Here is a 24,445-nt window from a genome sequence, read left to right as displayed (position 1 = left end):
ATCCATGGTCTGGAGAGGACACTTTTTACAGACGGATAAAAGGGCAGTGGCTCAAGCCCCCTTTGATATATATGTGTGCACGTGCCTGCTCACACACACACACACACACACACACACACACACACACACACACACACACACACACACACACACACACACACACACACACACACTCACACTCCTCTCCTCATGTCGTGGGGTTTGCCAGCATCCGGCACGTCGCTGCTGATTTAACTTGAGAGTCACCATGTCGTGGCGATTTGACGTGATTGATCACTGCCTGTCTGCCACGGACATCTGCTTATACATTTATATATGGTCACAGGGAAACCTTGTATGTCCCAGAAAATGTCCTGTTTCATTATTAATATTCATAAAAAAACATTGAAACAGCTAAAATATCTGACAGACAAGTCAATCCGCTATATTCACTGCTGCTGCGCGACACTCTTGTGTATGATGAAGTAGCGTTTTAATTTTGGAAAAAAAAAACCCTAAAGGCACATTCCCACTGGGCCAGATAAAAAAATCTCTTTCTCCAGATATTTTTCCATTCAAAGTGGATGGTAGATACAGATAAAAAAAATATTTGCCACAGATAAAAGTATCTGTGGCAAATATCTGTGGTAGATATTTTTTTTATCTGTATCTACCATCCACTTTGAATGGAAAAACATCCGGAGAAAGAGATTTTTTTATCTGTTATCTGGCCCAGTGGGAATGGGCCTTTACGCTTAAATGTGGAGATGCAAGGTTTCTGGCCGACTGCGACGATAATGATCACTGTCACGTGGAAATGGAGAGATGGAAAATAACCTTTTGTTCCAATGTTGTTATTGTTTTGTCACAAGCTATTGTTAGGTCTATTATGTGTTTCTGCTAATATTGTTGACGTATGTCCATGGCCAAATAGAATGTCCATCACAAGCTGGCATGGTGAGAACCCTTTGCTGGAGATACACGGTTTCTGCCCGGCAGCCATGTGCGCGTGCGTGTGTGTATTATTTCAGCGGGCACCACTGTACGCTGTATACCATCCATTTTTCACAAGCGCTTTTAGCCAGTGTGCTGTTACATAGCCCACCTCGTTAATCCAGCAGAGGTGAGTGAGTGGTAATTATGAAAGGGTCTTTTCAAGTCTCCTCCACTTATTAAGGCCATTCATCTATAGCTGGGCTCCCTAAGTACATGCAGGCCATATGTTCACTTGCAAGCGCGCGCACACACACACACACACACACACACACACACACACACACACACACGCACACACATGCACGGCGCGCACGGTTAATCTAAACCACTCCAAATGGACCTTTACAGGTCTCTAACTCTTGAGTGTTGGCGCCAAATGCACTTTCCCTTATAATAACTTTATTTATATCGCTTTTTTATTTTAAACATGAGTTACACAGTGCTGAACAGCAGTTGGAACATAAAACATAAGTACGGTAAAATAAAGCATGCAAGTTAAAGCCTATGGGAATAACAGTAGTTAACAAGAAAGCAGTAAAACACATTAACTTGAATATCGTTACCGTGGACGTAATCAATCCAGTTACTGTAGCCCTTCTATTTAATCCTTTTGGGGATGTTGAATTTATCATCTGCCCATTTGTCAATTTGGTCAAAAATTGTTTGAACAGAACTCATATTTTGGGACCGCTAGACATCGCTAGATTGTTTACAATGGTTTGTAATGCAGGCTGCCACCCTATGTGGTCATGTGATCCAAGATGGCCGCGGTGTGAATAAGGTCTATAGGCAGGGTGTTCCATAGGTTCGGTGCTGAGACCGAGAAGGCACGGTCGTCGTCGCCTTTTTGCATTCGATTTTGTTCAGTTGATCTGAGTGGCCTAGTGGAGTTGGGGGGTTCAGTTAGGTCGCTATACAGTATACTAGGGCATTCACCTAATATTCGAATATCAAAGTCACTATTCGACGTTGTTCACCGAAGTCGAATATTCGCCTATTTTAAAGATATGTATATATAGTTTATAAAGCTTGGCTAGATAGGAAGTCATAAGAATGAGTTGTCAATGCCCCTGGTGGATACATTTGTTAATGCTCTATACCAGGGCTTCTCAAACCTTTTTAGGCTGTGACCCCCAAAATAAACATATATGAACTGGGGACCCCCACCCTGACAAGCACTTGGAATTGTAGGTATTACATTTAATGTGACTCGGTTCCGCAGATAAATATTGTGAAAATAGCCGATCTACATGCTCACATGTGAGCATGTAGATCGGCTATTTTCACAATGTTCGCCTCTTGCTTACTTAATATTTGACAGTTTGGCCAGTCCTGTCGAATATTGGACTATTCGAATACTTTGAGGTTGAATAATTCGAATACTAAAAATCACTATTCGTGAATGCCCTACAGTGTACAGTACAGTAGGGTGGTACAAGGTTGTGTAGGGCATTATAAACAAACAGAAAGAAGGGAGGCAGCAGGTCCGTGAAACAGGTTGAGACCTCACTGCTCTAAATGCGTGCAGGCCATATGTTCCCCCCGCTTTCATCTAAACATGATTACATGTGGACGGCTGCCTATAGCATCAAGGGTCCACTCATAACCGCTGAGTGAGCACTTAAACTGCCCCGGCGATGGAAGACGATTGGCCCGGCTCTTTTAATTGGAATGGGATTTTTATTGGCCGGCGTGGAGTAATTGGAGTGTGCCGCGGGCGCAACAGTTAAATCAAATGTATTGATTCCACTGATTATAAGAAATCATTGATTTCAATAAAATAATCAATTTTGGAGGGCCAAATGCATCCTATTCCTTATATTTCCTATATAGCAGGTCTAAAAAAGAACAACACTTATTGAGCTTGTAGATTGTCTATGTTCCTTTCTTTTTTTGCTTGACACCATTGTAGGAAGAAGTATAAAGTAGATAGATAGATAGATTAATCAGTTAATCAGACTAATCAATTTAGTACATTATAAAACTAAAATTAAAACAGAAATAAAGATTTGTTGAAAGTTTCAAGCTTTGATCGATCGACACAGTAACCAATAGTAATCACTGATGATCACTAATAAAATAATTGGGGGGGGGGGGGGGGGGGGGGGATATTTAGCTCTAGGCTGCGTGTTGATTGGCTCAGAGGTGTGTGCAGGGTGCCAGGCGGAACAGATGGTCCACACACAGGCGTTTGACTCAAATCGCTTTGAAAAGTATGAAAGATGTTTGGTTTCTTTCACCTCCTGATATTTAGACCATATATCTTATTCATCCATTCCATCTCAAAGCTATATCCACTGTCTCTGTCTCCAAAACAGACAGAGGTAATTACAACAATGTCAGAGCTACAGTAAATATGAATTCTCAGGGCAGGGCATGTATACGTTTTTTGACTGTGTTTATAGACAATTTATACAGTTGAATTTTGAATACTACAAGTTCAGTAACCATGCAGTAAGACCGAGAAAGGTGCTCTCGTTTTTTACGGAACGATTTCCACTGCAACATGTATAGGGGTTGAAGTGATTGAACTTATTTTAATGCTTTAATAACACATGTTGCTGCTTCCCCTGGGGTTGAGAACGACTGCTCTAACATACAGATTGGTTAAAATAACATATCCATGAAAACAAATCCTGAATTATATGAAGCGTCAGCGTTAGTTTATGCAGGACACGTGGAGTCTGTTCTCATACGTCATTATCATATCTGCTGGTCATTACGTCACATGACTGCCATACTCCAATCAAAGCTCTCAATCAGTAGAGAAGGCTCCTTTAAATATGGCTTGCTTTCTCTACCTACAGTATGCTTGGTTTCCGAAGCTTTGGAATCATTCACTGCTAGCTGCCTCCTCCACCCCAGCCTCCACCTTTGCACAATCAGTATGGCTAAGCTCAACATGTCAAGCTCAAATACTGTGATTTTGACTAAGTTGCATGTTAATGTTAAGCTCAATTGACTAAGTTACCTGTCAATGTTAATACATTAAACGCCCACGTGGTGCCCACGCGCCAATCTCTTTGATGTTTACGAGTGCCCAACGACGCGTTGACGTGTTGTACAGTAAACTATACTGTACTGTAGCTACTGTACTTGGCTACCGCGGTGATGAAACAAACTCCATTTCCCAACATGCAGCGCGAAATTACGTCACCCGGACGTGCTGTCTAGTCTCGTTGACTTCCTGTTTAGCGGCTGCACAAAAATGCTGTTTTCTCCGGATTCTTTTCCTTTTTTCTTTTTTTCTCAAAACGGCGGCCTCTTCTACCGGCCGTAACACAAACGCTGTGGCTTAGAATTGATAAAAAACAGTTCTGACTGAAAGAAAAGATTTTCGCGAAATAAACAGGACATGCTTGGATTACATTTACTCGGATTACTTTTCTCGCCAGTACTTCAAAGGTAGGTAAAATGGCGGGTTGCCATGGGCACCAGCAAATTAAAAGTTGAATAATTCTGGGCACCCGCTGTGTTAAACTCAAATACTGTGATTTTGACTAAGTTACGTGTCAATGCATTGCTCTTGTCCTGCAATTGTATCCCTATGGGGGGTATTGCTTAGCGTTCCCTGATTTTGCTTAGCATGCTCAGTAAGCTTGCACAAAATGCAGTGAACATCTCTGAGCCCATTAACACCAGGATTAGCTGTATTCCATTCATGCAATTAATGGTTACTCTACTTAGACCTGAGTGTTCCTGACTAAAATAGCTTTATAAGTCTCTTTCTCATGTCCCCGGCAGAATTTTTTTGTGACACACTCCCCCCCCCCCACCCCCAGGCCTTTTTAGCCACATAACCCTGCCACATATGAACCTCTCTTTGCTCCAGTAAGGATTTAAAGGCCTCGCTCAATAAAGTCACAATGCGTAGAAACCCATGACACCACATGGTTCATTGCATTTCCTATTGGGTGGCTTTTTTATGATGCGGTATCCAATTCAATTCATAAAGAGCCTTTTATTGGAAGAGGTCAGTGGTAGAAGAAGTATTCCGTAAGTAAATGTAGCAAAACCACAATGTAAAAAATATAAATGCATGTCCTGGTATTCAAAATGTAACTTTACTACTTGAGTAAAATGACGAAAGTATTGGCATCAATATATCTTACAGAAGGAAAGTAGCGGATTGTTTGCCAAAGATTCGATGTAAAACCTGACAATCTGTCGCTTTTTGAATAGGATTAGAATAGGTCTTAAGTGAGTAATATATGTTTTGAAAAAATGATCTAAATCTACAAAGTACTGTAGCTAGTAGCTATTCAATCTGATAGCATTTATTGAACCTTTTCTTTCCAAGTGGGTCTGGTCCACAAAGAACAATTACATTGCATGTGTTTTTTTTATGGCAAACGTAGAAATAGAGCCCTTTTTTGTTTGTTTTACTGCTTCCCAACAAAATGACCCTATGTTTTTTTATGAGCATGTTGTGAGATTGGATCTGCAGATTGAAGTGTGTGTGTGTGTGTGTGTGTGTGTGTGTGTGTGTGTGTGTGTGTGTGTGTGTGTGTGTGTGTGTGTGTGTGTGTGTGTGTGTGTGTGTGTGTGTGTGTGTGTGTGTGTGTGCACGTGTGTGCACGTGTGTGCACGTGTGTGCACGTGTGCGTGTTATAGAGAGGTTCACAGTACAGTGTGTGCATTTGTGCTGCATGTGCAAATATCCATAGGTGTGCGGTAACCTATAGCACTGTGTTGAGCATACCACACATCACTGTGTGTGTGTGTGTGTGTGTGTGTGTGTGTGTGTGTGTGTGTGTGTGTGTGTGTGCGTGTGCGTGTGCGTGTGCGTGTACGCGCGTGTGTGTGTGTTTCGAGTGGCCAGTCTAGACCGAAAAATAAATAAATAAATCTGAACGCTGATAGTGTTGGGCATAAGCATATCCATTTGTTGGTGTGACTATTCTCATGGAAGATCCATGAACAATGTTCGTGCATGTTTGGTGTGGATCGGAGCAATGGTGTGCCTTGACAATGTGTACCCACATAGCAGAGGGGTCTGGCCCAAACACGGCTGCATATCTGGCCTACCTTTGGCTTCGGCAAGTGGTATGTGAACCGGATGTGGGCCAGGTCTGGCAATGACAGCACTGTTTACGTGATGGCACGCCACATGTGGGCCGATTGTGGTTTGGTCCATTTGGCCCATTTATACAGTAGTCTATTATTAACTGGCCCCCATATGATTTGGGGTTATTTGGCCCAGATTAAGTTTATACCAATTGACCAAATTATGTATTCTGTTAATTTGGCTGCGATTACCCTTAAATTAACACTTATGTTGCTATGATTTTTTCTCTTCAATGTCCCACGTTGCCATGGTTACCATAGACTTCCATGTAATTGCGCAATTGTGTAAAAAGTGCACGCCCATGCCTAGCTGATGCACCACGTGTGCGCACACTGTTCACAGCTTTCAAACAAAAAATCGAACCTCGGTTCGAAGTGGAGCGGTGAATTTGAGCAGCTGTACCCTATGTGAGTGAGTGAGTGAGTGTAAACTGTGCCTGTGAGTGAGTGGTGAGTGTGCCTGGCCTGCACAAAACAGCGCCCCTCCTTTAACTAGTGTGTTGTGTGTGGCCACTCAAGGTATTGCCAGGCTACGGACGGACACGGCCAGCCAGCCAGCCAGCCAGCCACCCACCCAGCCAGCCACCCACATACCCACGGACATACCTGTCTATTGGGAGCGCTTTCACCGCTCCAAAAAATCCGCTTGGAAATCCGTTCAGGCATTCATGATTTATGGGCCATTATGTTTTCTTCAGATGTAAACAAACATGGCTGCCATGTTTGAAAGAATGCGTTGGTATGGGGGTTAAACATGCAATTTCGCGATCGCGATCATGCCTAATACATAGGGTTGGGTATCGTCGGCGATACTTTTAATGGTATCGATTCAATGACGTCGATACTATCGGTATCGGTTCACGTAAAAACAAACGATACCTTGTTTCGATACTTTTGAATGCACCCCTTGCCGGTCGTATCTGTAACAATTGGGCTACTGAAAGTTTAATGACTGTTTTAGTAGGCTACACTCGTTACTGTGAAAATAGCCGAGAATAGCCTATAATGTTTATTATTATGATAATGATCCAACGTCTATAAAATAGCCCATAGAAAAAGGCAAATAATAATTATAATAATAATAATAAATAAAAATGGTATCGAAAAAGGTATCGTATCGATTCCCAGGTATCGAAAAAGGTATCGTATCGATTAAAAGGTGAACAATACCCATCCCTAATACATTTCTGGAGGTCCAAAAAACATTTTTGAAAAAAAAACATTTTGATTTCTTTTTATTTATTTATTTTTTCAAAAACGGCCCAAACTCGGGAAACTCTGGGTTGGCACAGCATTGGTACCAATACAAACTCGGGAAACTCGGGGTTGGCACCAGAACTGGCCCACGTATGTTTTCTTACGTCTGAACCAAATGATCTGACCGCACATGAATGTTCACAATGGAGGAGGTGTTCACATTCTTGCATCCATTTGGAAGCCACTGGAAGCAGAAAGCTGGGTCATACAATGTGGCCCCTGCTGTGGCCAGTCTTATTGCAGACTCCTGCCAGGTTTGGTGCAGATCGGAGCGATGGTGTGCCTTATCTTTGTCCAGACGCTCTACTGGGCCTGGCAATGTTAATAAGGAAGGATGAATTTCTGCGTTTTGGGCCTCCCATCCACATTCAGACCCGTGTTTTCAGCCGCTAAAATGGAGATTTTAGAAAACACAAAAAAGTTCAGACATGCATGGAGAATGGAGGTTTCCGCCCGACACAGAGACATTATGAGGCACACCACAGGACATGGACGCGGCCTTTTAAAGTCGGGTGTTCAGCAGGATGTAGAAACAAGAGTTTCTGTCCCAGGTTGTAGCACCGCGGTGTGATTTCCCCTCAGGCTATGTGACAGGAACACTACTCATGGAATACTGACACGAATACTGACAAGACTCCACACAACCTCATATCCATATCACGTACAGGTGGTGTGTGTGCGTGTATGTGAGTGAGAGCTCTAACTATTATGTCAGTTCTTAAACTTCAGTGGAACAGGCCTACACACATTTATGACCGCTTGACATAGTAGTCTCTCAAGAACAGACTAACTGAGTTCCAGCTAGCCAGATTGCTGACATAGAAACATAGGTTTAAAAAAAATAAACTTAGAAGGATTCAAAAGACACTTATAGAATCGGGGTCAAAATTCAAATTTTCACGATTTAAAAAAAATAGCAGATCTACAAGCTCACAGTGCGGCACAGAGTGCTGCCTGTGAGCTTGTATATCTGCTATTTTTCAACAGTTATGGGCTGTCTTCCTCCATATATGGGCATTCCCACACGCATTTATGGCCGCTTGAAAGCCTAAAATCAGTGGTTAAAAGTAACTGAGTCATTTACTCAAGTACTGTCTGAGGTATTGTTTAAAATTAAAGGAGCTGTAGTCAACTTTTTCTTGAAAAACGGACGCTAAAATAAACATAATGTTTCGAAAATATTTTATAAAAAAGATTACGCTTCATATGTGTTTCTATGAGGTGTGGAAAATCTGGGAGTGGTGTTAGCTGGAGTATTGGTTGAGCTTCACATGACAGTTAGCACGCTGCAGAATATAGTCACGAGCGAGCCCACACTGTTTCGTAGGAACAGTATTTCTAGTTTAGCTTGCGATCCCTTCGAACCCCCTCAAGGGCCACTGTCATAGATGTGTGAGGGGCTCACCACATCCATACCCGTTCGCTCACTCTCTCTCTCTCGTCTCCGTCAACGAGCGCGCGTGGCGGGCGGGCGAAATCGGACAGGGTGTGATTTGAACGGCGTCCCTCCCGGGGAGCATCTGCTGACGCGGCGTGGCGCCTGATGCGTGCGATAAACGCCCATTTCACCCTCCGCTGGTCCCAACAGGGTGGGGGTGGGAGCGGGCACTCATCCCCACGATTAAAGCCTCATTATTCATTTAGCTCCAGCCTTCACCCGCTTGACACGCATGGGTTGAGAGCACACACACACACACACACACACACACACACACACACACACACACACACACACACACACACACACACACACACACGTGCACGCATGCACGGAGGATCACAAATTCTGCATGCGTACCACCTACTCGACGGCATATCACGGCTGATGTGTACATTGATATGCGTGCACGTCGAAAAATGCATATCTGGCCCAGACGGTTGGTGGAAACGTCTCGGCCAGGGGTCTTCAACGTTTTCAGGCCAAGGACCCCTTAGTTGAGAGAGAGATGAAGCAGGGACCCCCACAACCTGTTCATAGATTCCATATAGTTTCATCGTTTGACAGCACAATCGTCAGTGTATTTTGGATTCATGTCAATGTGTGTTTTCAGATATTTAACCACTTGAACCGTCAATACTTAATAAACTTGACCTTTTACTCTGTACTTGGTCTGCTCTTTTTACCATCTACACAAAACCTCATTGCCGAAAATAGCCGATCTACAAGTGCACAACGCCTCGCAGTACCAGGCGTTGTGAGCTTGTAGATCGGCTATGTTTGGCTAAAGTTCTCAGAATAAGGACACTAGGGTTCAAGTGGTTAATACAAAAAAGAAGAAAAAATGCTTTATCACTCACTGGAGGACTCCCTTTAGTAACCCTGTAGTAAGGACCCCCTAGGGGTCACGGACCCCCTGTTGAAGACCCTTGGTCTAGGCACCTAGGGCTGCTGATCCAGCCTGACAGTGTGCGTCGGAGGTTTGAGTCCCGATCCCGACGGCCTTTGCTGCGTGTCACTCCCCCATCTCTGTCCCCATTTCAATAAAGGCAGAAAACCCCTCCCCCAAAATATATCTTTGAAATAATTGCACGTTCTAGAGCTTGTAGATCTGGTGTTTTCAGGGCTCACCCTCGCTTTTCCGCAGGACACGTGGAGACAACTGCATGGCAAGGGCACACAAGTACACACATATCCCCTACACTCAGTGCTTTTCTCAATACATACCATATTGTTTTAATATGGCCTCTTATTAACGCATACCTCGCGATCCCCGTAGAGACCGTAGATTTCCCGCTGTACCGCGCTGCCATGCCCGTAGAGCCCGTAAAGTTTAATTAGCTTTAATCATTATGAAAGGATTAAAAGTATTAGCGCAGATTTTCGCTGATTCTGGCTCTTTAGGCCCGTCCCCCTAACTGTATCCGGTCATTTCCGGTCTGGACCGGATCCAGCTTTCCGTATCCAGTCTGAGCCTGGGCCATAGTCCCGCCTCCATTGGTTTACAGTGTAACAGAAAAGAAAGCTACTCGGCGACGGAACGCTCGTTTTTCAATCGGATTTTTGCGTTTGGAAACTTTGATCCAGTCTCTACACGCCTGGATTATGATCCCCGCACATATCGTGCGTTTTGTGCGCGAACGTGTCCACGTGTTACCATAGCGCACAGTTGGCTTTTTTCAATGCTTTTTCATGTAAACACTGGCTGATAAGCAGAGATACAGCGTGGCAACGGATATGTCTTTTTCAATGGGGTTTTTTGTATTCGAAAGCTTGTCACCGAGTCTACACGTCTACTAGATGAGTCGCGCACAGATTGTACACGATGCGTGCGCGTGCCCACGCTAAAAGGTAAGGACAATTTGGCAGCTGCTTACTACAGCTATGTTTAAAATGGCAGAGAAAAAGTTAAAACACTCTCACACATACGCGCGCGTGCGCTTGCGGTCTCCTCTCTTGCTTTCAGGCGCGGCAAAGGCTCGCTTCGGCAAAAAAGAAGCTTAATTCCAATCGGAGAGCTCACGGAGCCGGACAGCCCCGTAATTACATTTGTGACACAAATCCTTGCCTCTCAAATTGAGCGTTTTATTCCTGAACCCTCCGCACCCCTCCTCCCCCCTACAGCCATTCATACCACCTCATCCCCCCCCACATAAATCCTCCACACATCCTCTCCGAAAGTCAATTTATAAGACTTTAAAAGACGGCGACACACTCCTCCCCTCCTCTTAGAATCCTTCAACTCCTACTTGGCCGTCCTTGAAATCTCAACAGGCTCACTTCTGTTCTAGTTAACGGCTTTTAAAACTCTCCCGCGTGTCAAAGAAAGAAAGAAATGAAAAGGAAAAAAAAAGAAACGTCTTAAGTGGCGGTGCGCTGTCACCAAAGTGGGAGACTGTGTGTGTGTATGTATGTATGTGTGTGTGTATGTATGTCCATATGTATGAGCACAGCGTCAAAAAACTGCAATACCGCGGGGTGACCTACCTCATCATATCAAGTGGCGTTTGGTGTGATGTTTTCTTTTTAAACTTTCCAAGGAACCATCTCACAGCTTGGCTATGGCCAACTTGCACTTGCACGGCAAAACACAGGATCATTTCATAGATGTAGTGGAGTAGAAGTAAAAGTATAGTACTTGAGCAAATGTACTTACTTACTTTAACCACTGGTTATTCCTGTGGTAATGCTAACCTTGGGAAACTCTTATTTGGCATCAATGTTGTTAAGAACAACATCAAAACACTACTATTTGAACAAGCATTTGCGGTGACATGATTTTATTTCCATGTTTGCATTATTATCTGTTTTCCTGTTTGAGATGAATTGTACAGGCTTTTATGTTTCTGCTCTAGCTGTGTTATTACCCTGTTGTTTTTTTAAAAATCTCTGTGAGATCTCTCTGTGAGAAGTGCTATGTAAATACAGTGTACTTACTCAAACCAAATCTTGCCATCTTGGCGAGCGTTCCCCCAGAACACAGATGCCAGGGTTCAAGTTGCTAATTCGCTGTGCATTCTGATTACCGCTGGTCTCCCACTCTGGCTGCCTAATCGGGGTCTAATTTATACTCCTGGGACCCCGAGTGAATGAGATTCAGGGACGCCAGCTGAATGCCATTCACAATTGAAGGAGACTTCTTGTTCTCCAGGCCACCGAGGAGAGAGAACCTGGTTTATATGAGGAGTGAGTCTTGCTCTTAACCACTCAAAACCTATAGTATGGTTGACCGGAACACCTCATATTAAAATAAGAAAATGCACTGCGTAATTTATACTACTATATACTACTATACTAGCAGCGGTTCTCAAAACCTTTTATACCATGACCCCATATTATGAGGGAATTATTTTGGCGACCCTATCACCCCCATACCAAATTGACCAAATTGTAAAATATTACTGTATATTTTTAACAAATATACAAACTTTGTGACACAGCCGATATACAAGCGAGCCTTGTCGTTCGGCTATGTTCACAACATTTGTCTGTGGAACCGAGTCAAACTGAATGTAATGCCTACAATTCCAGCTGCTTTTCTGAGCGGGGCGACCCACAGGTTGGGAACCAACTACCTAGCCAACAATCCCTTCCACCCAGGGGTTTTGCACCAAATTATGGGCTCTGGGTACAAGGATTCACTGTGTTATTTTGTGCTTTAACTATTGAAAAGTAGCAGATGCACAAGCTCACAGCGCGGCACAGAGTGCCGTGCTTGCGAGCTTGTAGATCTGCTATTTTAGAAAAATCATGAAAATCTGTGCAAGTCTTTGAAGGTTTTTTGAAAAACCTATGTTTCTATGTCAGTGGTGCTCAAACCTTTTCATGTCAAGGACCCCCAAAATGATATGTATTTGGCCACGGACCCCCATCTCAAAATATTCAGTTCCAGGGACCCCCCCAGATGCAAAGTTTTAGTTACAAATGTTCGCTTAAAAAAATACATATATTCAAAGATTTTGCACACGTTTTCACGACTTTTCAAAAATAGCCAAAGTATAAAATAATTAAGGCCCCTCCATCTTGGGCCCTAGTAACTCAGTCCCACTTTCCCCCCCCTTGTGTCGCCCCTGCTTCCACTTCCATACTAACTCTCTCTCTCCCCTCTCCTCTCCCCTTCTCAGAGCCCCCGGCTGCGGGTGTGGGAGCGCTGGGTCCCACGCTGGGCCTGTGGAAGTCCAGCTCCCTGGAGAGCCTGCAGACGGCGGTGCAGGAGGCCCGGCAGCAGAGCGACGCCGCCGCCGGCGGGGGGCACGCCGCCGTGCCCTTCCACCGGCCCAGCCCCCACATCATGGTGCGCGGCCGCAGCTGCAACCAGAGCTTCCGCGCCGCCATCGACCGCTCCTACGAGGGCGCCGCGTCGGAGCCCGACGATGGTGAGGACACGCGCGTTGTACAGCGTACACTTTAAATACGGAGATGTTTAATTGTCTCCATTGACTTTTATTAAAAATGTAACTTTTCCCAAATATGGAGATGACTGACATCATAGATGTCTGACATCATAGACCACATGAGGCTGACACAGTATGTCCATATACAGTATGGGTATTCCAAGGTATGGGCTTAATATTGATGACATCAGGGATCTCCATATAATATGGGCATTTTTTTATTTATTTTTTGCTACATTTTTGTCTATAATGACATTCCCAAAAATAGGGGGGCCAGGTTTAAAGGGATTCATAAATTATGCATGTGGGTTTTCTAAACAGACTAAACAATAACTACACTGGCTCTGTGTGTTTTCAAAGACAACATGATACATCATTTCTGAATTCAGAGATGGTTCCTTTTAATACAGGACTGGCTAGACGCGAGACATTCCTTTTAAGACATGGGGGACACATTCATTGCAATAAGAAGCCACTCTTCCCCCCTCCAAAAAAACAAACTCCTGCAGTGGTTTAAATAAAAGAGTGTGTTTGGGACGGGGCCAGGGACCTGCCATGGGGACGGTGCTTAGCCTGAGTACCTCAGTAATGAAATACTACACCCTTTTATCTCCTCAGCATTTTGGGAGGAAGAGCAACTTAGTTTATTTTTATTTTTTATCTTAGGGCAGCACATTTTAAATGCACTAACCTTTACTGTAAACTCCCTGCTGGTTGTATGTGTGTAGTGTTGCCTTTACTGTGAAGGTTTCTGGTGAAGTTGACAAAGTGTTTGTTAGCATGGCGATGCTGCACATTGGGAGTAAAATGGAAATTCTGACATTGATGACCACTAAATGTGGTTGTCAAACTGTTGTGACAAAGATATGGAATTGAATTGAATGGAATGGAATCAAGGTACGTTATGTATTCGGCAATTGTATTGTAACGTAATACCTGCCTGAAAAAAAAAAAAAAAAAAAAAGATAGTCATAATAGTCATAACTAGCATTTGCTAGTTATGGCCTATTGAAAATGCACTGTTTTGACAGTTTACAGTTAACAGTTTAGGCATTTAGCAGACGCTTTTAATCCAAAGCGACTTACAATAAGCAGATAAAACATCACAATAAAAAGCAAGATAATACGTCAGTACATCAACAGCAATATAACAAATGCAAATGAATATCTATCTAGAAAACAATATAATCAGTCAAGAAAAAAAAAAGGTTCTAAAAAAAACCTAAAAACAAATGCTAACTAGCTTCATGTATGGTCATTGAGGCGTGATTATGGATCCAACTGGGAAAGATGGATAACCACGCCCCGGACTCATTTTTGAAGCTTGTGATTGGCTGAACCGGACGTAGGGAGCGCTCCGTTGTAGTCTCTTGGACCGCGCGAGGTGCACCAAACCCCAATTATCATTGCGTTTATCGTGCCTGGGCATAAATAGAACGATTGCATTCACCACGGCGCTCGGGGGCGAAGAGCAGGACCAAGGTCCGCTGGCCTTCGCGCCGCTTGCAGTGTCGTGGACAATAACTGTGAAAACGAGCGCTCTATGCCGTTTCCATCCATCTTTCCCAGTGGGATCCATAATCACGCGTCATTGAGTGTTTCAGTAGTACTAAGGGTTTAGGTGGAGTCTGAAAAGGTGAGTCTTCAGTCCACGGCGAAAACTAGCAAGTGAGTCCGTTGTTCTAAGTGCGACTAAGGGAGTTTATTCCACAACAAACCAGGAAGCGGAGTAAAAGGCGTTTCTGTGTGACGATGGCGTCATTTCATGTGTTTTGGAGGGCATGTGATTACATAAAAAAACTGATGAGGCTGTTCGCTGACATTTGAAAAATTAACAGATAACAAAAAATGAGTGCTTAGACGCGTTTGGCAGTCTGGACGCGTTAAGATGTTATTGGCAGAGAATGAGTTCTCAACACATGGCCTCTGGCCCCTCCCCCTCCGACAGACGAGGACCTATCAGAGCAGAGCTCTGGCCGGGACACGCCGGCCAGCGGCTCCTCCCGCCAGGAGCTGGACACGGACGACGGCAAGAGCAAGAAGAACCGGAAGAAGAAGGCCAAGGGCAAGAAGGAGAAGAAGACCAAGGGCAAGGACACCGACCCCGAGAAGAAGAAGAGGAAGGGCTTCGGCCTTTTGAGGTAAGAAACATTCTTCTACTTACACACAAAAAAAACAAATACCAACAGTGGGTCGGGAGGGATGTTTTTGTAGGTCGCGAGTGAACATCCCTTTTTTTCTACGTTTCCTACAACTCATTGACTGCCATGCGATGAGTTTGACGAGTTATAGGCATTTGTCCAGGCTGCCACTGTTGAATTATGGCTTTTATGTGTGTTTATGCTAAATTACACTTTTTTCCAACCTGTGACAAATGTTGGGGTTTCTGTGATAAAAAGGAATCCATAAATCAGGTGTTCAAACGGGTTGGTCATAACACACTTCATTTCCAGCGAGCAAAACCTGCCCCCTGGTTTGAATCTGTCATTGTGTTGTTACTCATTGACTGCTTTACCACGAGTTTCCCGAGTTATCCCATATGTCCAGGCCGCCAGGCCCGAGTTTCCCGAGTTTTGGGCCTCTCAGAGGAGGAAAAGGTTGGTGGTTCGAATCCTGGCTCCTGTCCACGTGTCGAAGTGTCTTAGGGCAAGACACTGAACCCCACATTGGTGTGTGAATGTGGGAAGTGAGGACGCTGGCGTTGACTGTTCGCCGCTTCATCTCCCAATGTAGGCTATGAATGAATGAACCTTTGTAAAGCTCTTTGAGTACTTGGATAAGCGCTATAAAATCGCAATTCATTAACTAGCATCAAATGAGCTACAGCTTCATCGCATTTATGTACAGTATGTAGGAGAGAGAGAGAGAGAGAGAAACACGTTATTATCAGTAAATCGTTAAACACCTGGGCTTTCCCCTCAGGCATAAAATAGCTTTTCCCTTATCTGATATGGTGGGGATTTCATATTGCAGTTGATCCTCAAGAAAAGATATTTACCACGAAAATACATCTTTTAGCCCTCGGGCCGGGTGGAGGGGGGCGTGGATGTAGAAGCACTCCGGTTCTGGTTAGCTTGCAACTTCAAGGCGTGAGTGAAGTCTGTTCCCACATGTAATGTTGTGCCTCCTAGCTAAATATTAATATTTTAAACATTCTACAGTCCACTAGATCAGGGGTTCCCAAACTTTTTTGTCTCAGGGCACCCCATAAATATTTTTTTTTAATCCGAGGCACCCCTACATTATAATTTTCACTACCAGCACCTAATATTCATAGCATATCGTCGTTGTCGGGTGGAAACCTTTTATGTCCAAAACCGTTCGTTTTGTATTTATCATCTATAAAATGTACTAAACTAGTGAAAACAGCCGATCTACAAGCACACAACGTGCGTTGTGTGCTTGTAGATCGGCTGTTTTCACTAGTTTTGTGCGACAGTCTTGTATGATGAAGCAGGGCTTTGCTTTACCAAAAGACGTACAAATTTGAAACTTGGAGATACGAGGTTTCAGCTCAACAGTGACGATATTTTTGTGATTAAAACGTATAATATTTTGTTGTCGTTGGATATGAGTTTGTCCACAATTCCATGCAGTATTGATGTTGGTACCATGGGAGAGATAACAGGCAAGTGTTGGCCAAAATAAAACAGAAATCTACATACTCTAATCGTGTAGAGTTCTTGTAATTTAAAGCTATACTGTGTAAGTTGCTCAACTGGTGGTCTGTAGCAGTATAGCAAACCGCGGTCGCGTTTGCTTTTTTCGTCCGTTTTTCGCTCGCGGACCGGGCCGTCAGACCACCGCGTCCGCCTCGCCTCGCCGAGACGCTTTCAATGAGGTCTCCCGTGTCCTTCTACGAGCAGCGGTTGGGAAGTTACATGCTAGACTCCTCCAGTGTAAACACTGCAGTGTACTTCCTGAAGGCGTGTTTCCTAAACCCACCAGAGAGCCCGGCAGTGTATGTTCTGCGCTGTGATTGGCCGGCAGTGTATAACCCTCGCTGTGATTGGCCGGTAGTGTGATGACGCAATTTTTCCGCGAAAACCGGTCCCGGGCAGGGATCATAGAAAACATATAAAGAGAAGGCTTTAGAAGCTGAAAATAACGGAGTGGGGGTTCTAAAACTTTAGCGATTTAACAGCTAGGACCATTTTAAGATTTGTTTTATAAAAAAAGTTACATGGTATAACTTTAAGTAATGCCGATCTTTAACTCTTGAGAGCGTAAAATGAAAGGGGTCCATTTGGTTTCCAACTGTCCATCATTTAGCTCGGGGGACCAACCTGGACCCTCCTCAAGGTCCCTGGACCACTGGTTGGAAAAACCCCGGCTTTAAACTAAACAGTGATTCAGGGGGACGGTTGGTTGGTTCTTTGGGGGGGGGGGGGGGGGGTTGTACACACATTACAGCTCAATCCAATCCCAGGTAACAACCTCCTTTTTTTATCAGCGTGTCTTTGCTAGTTGATTGCGGTCGTTCGTCGGGGGGAAAAGGAGTCCTTATCTCGGCGGTGTGGGTGACAACGTCGCTGGCCGGCGTGTCACCCACACTCTCCCGCGACACTCCAGATTCAATTAGGCCCCCCGGGGGTGGGAGATAGCGCCCAGCGAGGGGAGGGAGGGGGGAGGGAGGGGTGGGGTGAGCGCGCAGAGATGGGTCTGATAAGAATCCAATCGGCCGCAAGTGTCAAGGGCGATAATGGAGAGATGGCGGCTCTCACACACACACAGGGGCGTCACAATTGGGGGGGGGGGACAGTGGGACTGAGTTACCAGGGCCCAAGTTGGAGGGGACTTCATTATTTTATGCTTTAGCTATTGAAAAATAGCTGATATACAAGCTCACAGCTCGGCACCGAGTGCCGCGCTGCAAGCTTGTAGATCTGCTATTTTTGAAAAGTCTTGAAAATGTGTACAAATCTTGGAATATATGTATTTTTTTAAGCGAACATTTGTAACTCAAGTTTTGCTTCAGGGTTTTTTTTCAAAAAACCTTCGAAGGATTTGAAATATTCAAAGACTTGCACACAGTTTCACACATTTTCAAAAATAGCAGATTTACAAGCTCGCAGCGCGGCACTCGGTGCCGCGCTGTGAGCTTGTATATCTGCTATTTTTCAATAGTCAAAGCACAAAACAATTGTTGCGGGGGCCCGCAGTGAATCCTTGTACCCAGGGCCCAGCATTTGGTGTGACACCCCTGCACACACACACAGACGCACGCGCAAACACACAAGACACACATACGCTGCCGATGAGCAGGACAGGAACACCCAAGGGACAAGCGGAGGACAAGGACGAGCGGGGGGGAACAGATATTAGATGTGACAGGGTGATTGATGAACTTGCGGTCGGTCGGCCAGGTGCTCGGCTGTGCGTAGTCCGCGGGCTTAATTTTCGCAGTTGCTCGTAGTGACCGGCGTTTGCCTGCCCGGAAAAGAGCAGATCTACAAGCTTGACAACCCCTCGTTCAATGGAACTAAATGACTTTGGGCAGGGAGTCCCCAGATGATTAGCCTAATTAGCAACTCTGTTTTCTCACTCGACAGTAAACTAACCACGTAAGTGTCTACACGGTATCTGCACATTTCTAAAGTGACAATTTAAAGGGCTTTCAAGACTTTAGCGCGACACATTGTAAGCTTGTTGGTCTGTTTTGCCCTGAAATCACGCAAAGCGGCACACAGTATGTCTACAGTCATGTCATCAACATGGATCTGTCCCATTTAGTGCAACCATCAGGCCGATTTTTTCAAACACATTTTTGGACACTGCTTCTACAGATTTTGCCCTAAAAACACGCAAAGCGGTACACAGTATGTCTACAGTCATGTCTTCAACATGGATCTGTCTCATTTAGCGTACTGTGTTCTATTTGTCTGTCATTCAATGTTATATGAGATACTTTAATGGTTTCCAGTGGAAATAAGCTTAGTCTTTTCATGGATCTCCTTTTAGTAGACCTTGTACCAGTGAACTGTACCGTCATGAAACTGTACCTTTTCCTATGCAAACTTCTAATAAAGTCTTCAATCAATCAAACCATCAGGCCGATTTTTACACTCCCGAGGGAGTCTTACTGCTACTGTAGTTTAGTTTCTATTTAGTTCCTTTTTAGTTTTCGTCAGTGAAAAAAGGTAGTCGACAGAAATGTTTCATCATAGTTATCGTCAACAAAAATAACACAGCTGGCGAGTGAGAATTACATTTTTGACGTTAGAGCACCTACATGCTGTCGGGCCGAAATCTCCTAACTCCAAAATGTTCATTTTCGGGAAAATGAGCTCAAGTGGAGTTAAGAGGTTTTGACCGAAGGGCTTTTTACTACTTTTCATTGATTCAATATTATTTTAACCAACACACAGACAGAAAGGGTGTTCAATAGCACATATTTATGAAAAAACGAGAGGGCCAATCGGGTGGAGTTAGCTGGTTTGGCAGAAAGTGTGGAGTTAGGAGGTTTTGTCCCAAGCACTTTTTACTACTTTCCACTGATTCAATATTATTTTAACCAACAGTCAGATGTAAAGGGTGTTCAATAGTCCTGATTTATGCCAAACAATCTAAAACCTCAAAAATGGAGTTAAGAGGTGACGAAATATAAATGCAAAAGGCCAAGCAAGACCCTAAAGCCTCACTCATACTTCAGTTTTAGGTGAGTGGCAACTCACCGTGGTGTAGTTTTCTTAAGTCTGTAAATTACAACATTACGTCACTCACCACAATGAGTAACTCACCTCTCACCCTGACACATCTCTCTGTTTATACTGACCGACATCACCCTTTTAGGTTAGTAGCTACATCACCTCACCTTGGAGTATGAATGAGCCTTAATAACCTTTTTTTTTACCTTATTTCCTAATCCCATGTGCATTACTCCCTGTTCACGCCTATTGTATCACCGTTTTGTTTTTACTCTCAGCCGTATCTCTCTTTTTTTGTTTCTGTATTTCATAACCGCGGTTCTGCCTTGAAAATTTGATTTTCCCTGTGGGATCAATAAAGGCCTAAAGGTCTTGTCTGTCTGTCTGTCTGCCTGTCTGTCAACAGTATCTTAGTTTCGGTAGGCACGTCGAACAACAAAAAGCAACAGGAACAAAGATCATTTCGCTCCTACTTCCTCTGCGTTGTATATATCCGACTACATCACTTGACTAGCATCATGTCTGTCGAGTTGAATTAATAACCTTCAAACACCTCGAACGCGCCCGAGTCACGTTAGATTTTAACCACTTTAACCATTATTTTATGCTTTAACTATTGAAAAATAGCAGATATACAAGCTCGCAGCGCAGCACCGAGTTGTAGATCTGCTATTTTTGAAAAATCGTGAAAATGCATATCTTTGACCCGATCTTTGACCCGACTTCTAAATCCTTCCTCTAAATCAGTGGTTCTCAAACTTTTTCATGTCAAGGACCCCCAAAATTACATTTATTTTGCTGCAGACCCCCATCTCAAAATATGTTGTTCCAGGGAACCCCCCCAGAAACAGAGATTTGAGTTACAAAAGTTGGCTTTGAAAAATATATATTGAAAAATATGCACACATTTTCACGATTTGTCAAAAATAGCAGATCTACAAGCTCGCAGTGAGCTTGTATATCTGCTATTTTTCAATAGTTAAATAAGTCAATAATTCTAGGCCTAAATGGGTTAAAAAAACAACAAGTGGTTTAGATTTGGCGTAAACAGCCCTGGTTTGTTTGGATGCGGCTCAGTTAGACCTCTAGGGCGGCTTCATCTTTATTTCAACGTTTCGTGGAGTTGTGAACTCCTCTCTATCTCTCTCTCTAGCTCTCACGCTTCCATTGCCCTCATTTCTTTGCCTCTGCACTTCAACTTTCTCTCTCTCTCTCTCTCTCTCTCTCTCTCTCTCTCTCAGTGGCGTCAGTTTAGAAAAAGAAACAGACATGATACATTTATTTTAAGTACACTTTATTTTCCCCCCGGGTTTCTACGGTTTCTTGGGCTGGATATGGCAGCCTGGAACGGTTGTTTACTGTCAATATTCCAGGATGACCTCCCACTTGGGGGTAATGACGCCCCCTGGCGATCATTCAGAGAAACTACTTCAGCTCCCGTACTAACGTAGGTAGGAAGGGCCTGTCACTCAAACCGGAGTGACCCGCCTCCAGGCTATATAAACCCCCGGAGGCGGAAGTAACATCCTCTTTTCACTCTCTGCGATATCACATTCAGATAAGTTGAAACTCAGCCTTTGTATTATTATTCTTCGCGCATTAGCCTAAAGCGGTGGCATTAGGAGTCGCCCACTGGCGAGTGTTGAATTAACCCGTACTTAAGAATACTTATTCTTGTTCCGTCCTAAATCGACGGTTATTTCCTTTTATAACAAAGGATTATTACTGCTTGTTCAGGCCTCCGCCGAAGCAAGCGTGGCATAGCATTAGCCGTTAGCTTGTTAGCTCGTCTGCTATTGTTAACGTTAGCTACACTGCTCACCGCTTGTTCAGGCCCTGCCCGAATCAAGCGTGGCCTAGCCTTAGCCGTTAGCTTGTTAGCTCGTCTGCTTCTGGTTAACTCTATCTACAGTGCTTCGCCATGGATCCTCTGGCCTTCCTGCCGAGGCAATGTCCAGGCTGTCCAGGACTCATCGACGGACAGGATCTTCACCATCTCTGTGTCGGCTGCATGGGCGTTGCACACGCCTTCTCTGCACTGAGTCCTCAGGGGAGAGCAGGACCTTTCTGTGACTGCTGCGTGGCCTACGACCACGATGTACTGATACACCGGTTCTTCCTAGCCAGGGCAGGCCTCGGGGCCTGCGCTCCACCAGGTGGGTCCACTGCTCTCAACCCCACAGCCCAGTCTTTCCTTCCCCAGGCGACCCGCACCGTTGGTCAAGGTGCGGCGCTGCCTTCCGGAGATCCGCTTGACAACCAACGCGCCATTCCAAGTCAAGATGGCGCCGTGCTACATGAGACACCGCCTGCCGCGCAACCGACCGCAGCTAGCTCCACTGTCACTGGAGCTGGCGGGTCTGGTGAAGTCGCCGCTAAGAAGGCGACCAAGAAGGCTAACACCCAGACGAAATCTCCGGTAGCCTTTTCCCCTTCGGGCGCGGTGCCCAAAAAGAAACGCTTGGATGTGACCGTCGGGGACGTCCCCCTCGACGTGAGCATCACCAAAACAGTCCAGACCTTCAGGCGAGAGTCGGACCTGAGCTCCGGTCAGAGCGAGGGTTCTGGTTCTGAATACTCTGGATACACGGCCGAGGAGGAGGAGGACTCCGTCGAGGACGAGGGTTCTCGACTCACGGTCACTGTGAAAGGTAATGCCCCTGCGGCTCCAGCACGTCAACTGGACGCCGCAGGGAGCTCCCAGGCCCCCTCAGGCACCACTGCCCCTCCACCCGCCAGTCAAGCGAGTGAAGCGGGAGCAGAGGACGTCGATTCTGCAGCAGAAATGCTGGATCATCTCACAGTCTACATGAGAGCTCTGGCCAGAGTTGGAGAGGAGTTGCCACCTCCTCTCCCCTCTGAAGAGGCAGAGGATGATGATGAAATGCCCGGGCAGGAGCCTTCGGTTCCCGCCCCGTATGTCCTCTCCAGGCTGCCGCTGGTGAAAGGTTTCACCAAGGCCCTCCATTCCTCATGGAAGACACATAAAGACCCCAGGAAGCTGCCTTTCTCTGTGCTGGATTTGGTGGGCGGTGCGGAGGCAGGCATGTCCACCTGCCCTAACCTGGACCACCTGTTGGCACAATCTTTTCTGAGTTCCGTCAGACCCCAGTACAAAGATGTAGGCACGGCTAAAAACGGGCCGTTTGTTGGCCCCGTCGGCACCAACCCGCCGGGGTTCACTGTCCTGGAGGACAAGCTGCAGTCGGACAGGGCTCGTAACGCCTACCGGTCCGCTGCTCTGGCCGCTAAGGACCTAAATCTGATCCAGCTCTTGCTCGCTTCCTCCAAGGACCTGGTCAAAGGTCTGCCCACGGGGGAGCACACAGCTGAACTGAACACTCTATTTGACATCATGCTGAAGGTCAATTGGCATGCGGTTAAGTGGATGGGCAGGTCCATGGACTACAACCTCCAGTCTGAGAGAGCCCGCTGGCTCGACTATGTCGACCTCGAGCCTAAGAGGGACGTGGGCGAGAAGCCTCTAGGTCCTCGCGGGGAGATGTACAAGTCTCTCATAAATATGGAGAACAGTCCCACCACCCTCATGGGTGGGGGCTTGGAGCTGCTGCAGGGTAGAGTTACCTTCTTCAAGGCGGCTAAGGACATCGTCGAGTCCACCACAGTGCCACAGGATGAACCGCAGCAAGCTAGGAGGACGTCCCGCTCCTCCCGCGCCAAGGAAAGGGGCCGCTCTGCTTCTTTTAAGAAGCACTCGTCTTCCTCCAGGGGAGCCTCTGCAGCCAGGGCGCCTGACAGGCCCCGCACCAAGGCTGTGGTTCCCGAGCGCGCTCAGCCGCGCCGCCCGTCCAAGGATGGCAGGCAGCAGTCTTCATACCGCGGTGGCCGCGGTAGGGGACAGCGCAAATGACACTCTGAAGAGGGGAATTGTGCTGGGGCGGGGGTCCGAGGTGTCTCTCGGTCCCCCTCCCCCCAAACGAGGGCGTTTTTCGGTACCCCGTGTCGGGGAAATGAAAATGTTAATTTTGATGCCTCCTGTGTCGGCAATAAACATGTTGAAAGAACAAAGTCTGTCTCTGTCCAACTCTCTCGCACTAGCACAGACGACCCCATCGTGCATGCCTCCTGTAGTAATGATGAAGTCCTGTCAGGACTCGATAATCAATCACAGGTTTTATCAGAAACCAGTAATGTTAATGTCAAACAATTATGTGGTTCCTCAAGCGCGCGAGTGGGATATCCCTCGCGTCGACAATATGAATCCTTTATGCATGCCTCCTGTAAGAATGATGGAGTCCCGTCAGGACTCTTTAATCAGTCAGAGGTTTTATCAACAACCAGTAATGTTAACGTCAAACAATTATATGGTTCCTCATGCGCGCGAGTGGATTTTCCCTCGCGTGAGCGATGCTATGAATTTAACCTTGAGTCAGAAATTCTGTCGGCCTACTATGAGCCCGGGTCAAGGGACAAGCATAAAGGCCTTAGAGCAGGTATTAAACGTAAAAGTTCCTCTCCTGTCAGGGGAGAATGCTTTAGTTGTGGGCGAGTCTGTTTATCAGTCGAATCGCTTTGCTCTTCCTGTCGCTCTATCGAGCCAAAACCGAACGCTTCCGGTTTCACCGGATACGGATTCGCTAGCTCCCCGCTTCCGGTCCGGCCGCAAAAGAGCTCCGCTAGTCAAGCGGTACAATCGGAAGGTGTTC

Source organism: Nannobrachium achirus, assembly GCF_963921795.1.
Source record: "Nannobrachium achirus genome assembly, chromosome: 24".
Taxonomy (NCBI): Eukaryota; Metazoa; Chordata; class Actinopteri; order Myctophiformes; family Myctophidae; genus Nannobrachium; species Nannobrachium achirus.
Note: the sequence above shows the minus strand (reverse complement) of the source record.